The sequence below is a fragment of the Mchenga conophoros genome, linkage group LG5, assembly GCF_057382185.1.
Source record: "Mchenga conophoros isolate Kocher_MC1m ecotype Shallow Benthic linkage group LG5, M_conophoros_male_GT1.1, whole genome shotgun sequence".
NCBI lineage: Eukaryota > Metazoa > Chordata > Actinopteri > Cichliformes > Cichlidae > Mchenga > Mchenga conophoros.
This window is the reverse complement of record NC_140530.1, coordinates 39,115,552-39,120,461: the sequence shown is the minus strand read 5'-3', so window position 1 is coordinate 39,120,461 and position 4,910 is coordinate 39,115,552. Positions and strand designations below refer to the sequence as shown.

The window sequence follows — 4,910 nt, the reverse complement described above, 5'->3', positions numbered from 1 at the left end:
AATGAAGGAGAAACACCAGGAAACTACGGAGCCAGGCCAAGAAATAATGCTGTAGCATTACTGTGGTCTAACCACTGACACTGCTACATTATGTTCAGCCTTTTGCTTTGTTAGGCCACACATGAGTGACGTTATGGTGTGAGACAACAAAGAGCGAACTCACAAATGCTCGTGAACAGGTGAACACGCAGAGTTTCACAAGGTTTGAGTCACATTTCATTTATTAGGTTCAGCTCGTCCGGGAGCTAAAACCACGAGGATCTGCCTAAATTAGATCTCCTTTAGTTTTACATCTAGTGATTTATTTCCATGTACTTCAAGTGAATGACTTGTGCCTCAGAAGAGTCAGAAGTTGGTACACGTGTCTACCCCACATCAAAGACCACACAGAGAACCGACGATTAATGAATGACTTAATTTTCTAGTGAAAAATGAAGCCGTGGCTAATCAGACCAGGTGGTATTTCATGGTGGATCAAAATCTGACGGTCCATTTCTGCGTTTACAATTCCATAAATTTCACAAGATACCCGGCACCACACATTGGAAATATAGCTGTGCTTCCAGCTGTTGGCTGAGCAGCATCGATGGCCCGTCCATAGCTGACAGTGTCCACTGTGTGTTTTTCTATCCAGGTGTGCTTTCACTGCACTGGCCCAGTGTTTGGGATCATTTTCATCCAAAGAAATAACGCCGCTCGGATGTTTTCCAGATGCTGGATCAAAATCTGCTGGTACTTTTCAAACCATGACAGAGCCTCCACTGTGTTTAACAGATAGCTGTAGATTCTCTTTGACAAACTCCATCACTTTCGTTTTCAGCCCAGTTCTTGTGTAACGTGTCATAACTCAGCCTTCTCACACTTACTCCCTTCGCTTCCACTGAGACTGTTCTGTTGAGGTTTCTGTGAACAGTAGAAGTTTTAATTGAAGGTCCTGATGCATCTCTCAGTTCTTGTGTCAGGTCTTTGCTGGATTGTTTTCCTGTTTCTTAACAACATGCCTTTCAGATCTGAGTATCCTTCATCAGATAGCATTAAGGCACACCAGGGCTTGCAAAATCGCTAGCCCGACGTCCCAGGGCTAGCGATATCTCCAGTCGGGCGACCAAAATCTATCTCAGCCCCGCCCGTCGGGCTATATAATTTTGCAAGCCCTGCAGACGCAAGGCCCAAGGGTAAAGCGTTACCCTGGTGGCCAGTCAGGGTATGACTCGCTGCTGGTTGCCAGCAGAGGTCACCATTCGACATGCCCTTCAGCATCATGGTTTGGTGTGTTGTAGGTTGTAGAGACAAAAAAAAAATCCAGTTTTAGGTTTTAAAAAGATCTTTAGACATGAAAATCAGCTGGTTTAGGTTTTAGAAAAAGATCCAGGTTTTCTTTTTTTTCCATGGTGAGGCCTCCCCACTGCATCTATGCACACACTAACTAAACTGACTTTTTGTAACTACTTCACATTACGCCAGGAGATTTCTGTTGTGCGTGTGAGCTGCTTGTAAGTTTTACTGACTTCAGTTGCACCTGCTAACTTTTGAATGAGGAGACAGCATTTACCCGTCCGAAGGAAAGGTCTACTTTAGCTTTCAGCACCGATTAGATTCAAGAACCCAGGCACATGACACAAAAATAAGCACGTAAAAGCAGAAACCAGCATTTTTTTCAGTGTTGCAGGAACCAGGAAGACAAACAGAGCCAGGATACAACCAGAAGGTGGACTGCAGATGAAGCGGAGGACAGGAGGAAGAAGAGGAAAAGACCTCAGTGTGACAGTCTGAGGAGAGTGCACGGTGGGGTGATGGTGAGAGACTAATGAGGGAGGGAACAAGCGAAGACGGCTGGTTTTTAATTATGGTGCTCACTTTAATATAAACTCACTGTCCAAACAGGGGAGGAGTAAAACGGAGGCTGTTGTTCCTTTGAGTTTTCAGATAATAGAGTACGTGTTCAGTTCCATCTCCATGTTTCTATTGTTGGAATAAAATATGAGAGCAGCTTTGCATGACTCATAGTTCAAAATAATCTGTTTCTTATAAGCTGCCTCGGTGCTGCCATTCAGCCGTTTCCACTTCCAGTTAAGCTCATTGTGCAGAAACTGGCTGCAGTTCAGCTGGACGTGCTCGAGAGGTAGCCCTCAGTCAATGAGCTGAACAGGAAAAAATATTAATTTCGCTGCTTTGAGACAAAAAACACCATGTTGTTTTGATTTTTGCAAACACAGCATTGATAATGGATCCAAGGTGAAATAAAGGGACATCTGTGTGCTTTAGTTTTTTTCACAGTGAAGAAGATTCGATCATATAACACAAGGATGTGTTTTAGTCCTCGAGGATGCAACGGCCCAACGATAAATCATCATGTTTCCAAACTCCAGCAGACGATATGAACGTAACTAAATCCAAGCAGAAGCTTCACGTGTGTAGAAGAAGCAGCTGACTGAGGCTGCTCGCTTTACACCTTAAATCAAAAATGGAGGACGCTATAAGGCGCCTCTGGTATTCCAATTTAAACCCGTAAAAGTGTTTAAAATGAAATTATAATTGTTGTCTTCAGAAAACTGCAAAGAATTCCCAGAAGAAAAACCAACACTTCTGTGTAAATTTACACTTTTGCTCTAAAGCTTCATATTGGACTAACTCGAGAGCGCCCCCTATGGAGCAGGAAGATCACAGACTGGGAAACTAGTCTGAAACAAGCTAGTCATAGTCAAAAATGTGTCCACTTTCAGTTGCCATGGTGATATGGTGACCATATGGTGTTTCCTGTGCCTGAGATGACCATATTGGCCCCTTCTCATGAAAAACTCAAACTGTGTGTTGAGAGCAGTCTGCAGGGCGAGCTGCAGCGTCACAGGGCGAGCATACACCGACCTCACTATTACAAACTTTGGTCATGTCTACCATGAACAGCCACCACTGAAATGTGACGTATATTTTCTTCTGGTGATGCATCGTGGGAGCATTAAGGCAAAGAACTAAAAGGATTAAAAGTAGCTGCACCACATCCTCAACTTCTGCCACAGACCCTTTGATCCAACACGAAATGCTCCATGTGCAAACCTAAGTCTTGGGAGATTGTGACTACGTGTGAGTGAAGTGTTTGTGCCTCCCTTTAAAGCCGTCCTAGACAAATTCTGTTTACACATCAAGAGCCACCATTTCAAATCTGCACACTTTCCACTGAAAATCGTGAGGACTTGCACACTGCGAGATAAGAAGCCGGACAAACGGGGGTTTGAACATGAGGTCAGAGCAGAAATGTTATTCATGAGTCGTCGCTTTGCCAGCTAAATGGGTGACAAAACCCACAGCCAGAGGAACTCCTTGTGTTGGTCCGCTGTCAGCTCTGCAAACACATCCGAGCAGCTCTGCTGAGCTCATTTCACTTTTTAAAAACATTCGTTTATTGTGAAGGTTTGCAGGGTTTTACTTTGTAGTAGTGATGTGACGTTCTGTATCGAGGCTTCGAAGCATGTGTCGAGTAATGGAGGGGGCGTTTCCGCGAAGCGCGTATCGAGGCTTGCTTCATTTATGGGAGGAGCTGAAAATGATGACGTCCGAAGCCTCGCTGCCCGGCTGTACCACGTGACTGGTTCAGGAAGCGGTTCGAACTTTGCCGCGAGCTATGACAGCGATATAAACCCTCAGACTACATTCAAAAATGTGGGTGTTTGATGGAGAGTTGCGGTTAGTGAGAGTTTGTAGACAGTTTGGAGGTTTATGAGAGTGAGGAGAGAAAGTCAGGAGAGAATGGAGCCAGCTAAGAAGAGGAGGATGTCCTCCCCTGTGTGGGAACATTTTGATCTTATTCCTCCCAACAAGGTATGTAAATTTCTACAGAAGATGTATTTTCATGATACTGATGGTGCAATAAAACCTATGTGAAGCTGTCTTTACTTTTGTACAAGGTGAAGTGTTTGCTATGTGCCAGGGAGCTGGGATATAACAACAACACCTCATCCATGCTTAGGCACTACAGAGCTTTGCATGAGAATAAGGGGAACACCGATTGTGGAGCAAGACCAGGTGAGCCATCAAATGCAATGATAATATAGCATGCAGTAATGTTACTAAATGATATAACAATATTATACAATGCAATAAGTTATGTGTGTGATATTTATATTTGTGCTTTGTCTTTATTGTCTTTCCTCAGGAGAACAATCTCAAATAGATGAAGACCTGGTTACCATGGTGATTGAGGACTCCCAGCCATTTAGCATTGTGGAGGACAAAGGATTCAAAAGATTTGTTAAATCATTAAATCCTAGCTATGTTCTCCCCACTAAAAAGGTCATAAAAGCAGTGAAAATTTAGTTTTTACAGAATAAAATGTGAACAGGCAGGACTGAGGCTCAAAGCCTCAGTGTGTAGCTGTCCATACCTCAACGTTACAAAAGCACAACCACTGTCCACACCCCAACCACACCTCACCTCACAGTAAATGATCATTTCCATTTCAAGCATTTCCAAATAATCATTTCCCATACTGCCAGTATAAATATACACAGTATACTGCCATCACTACAATATACATGTTTTACACACTCCTTTTGTTGTTGACATTTACAGGCTGTGTGCAAAATGCCACACTCTTCAAATTCATGCCAGCTATTATTTTTACGTCCAGTAGGTGTCCTGCTAGAGCAAATGAAGCTTCATGAAGCTTCGCGTTGGGGTGAACCAATTGGATGAAAAGCTTCAGTGCTTCATGAGGCTTCATCTGCCCATCACTACTTTGTAGAGCCATTTTCTGAAGTTAAAGATCTGGTTGGTTTTTGCCAAAACAAAAACCTGTCATGTGTCGCTGTGTGCAGGCGGGAGTAGTGGACCCAAAGTGCAGGCTCACGGCAGGCAAAAGTGTACTTCAAACTCTGCTTTTATTGCTGGATGGCAAAACGTAACAAAAGTCCAAA

General features: G+C 43.5%; 1 long non-coding RNA gene across 1 annotated transcript; it reads left to right on the top strand.

The window, feature by feature from the left end:
• The first annotated feature begins 3,758 nt into the window (after positions 1-3,758).
• On the top strand, positions 3,759-4,631 carry LOC146575129 (uncharacterized). Its single transcript, XR_014892588.1, has 3 exons — positions 3,759-3,816; positions 3,903-4,020; positions 4,151-4,631. It is a non-coding gene; the product is annotated as an uncharacterized LOC146575129 (long non-coding RNA).
• Positions 4,632-4,910: the final 279 nt, after the last annotated feature.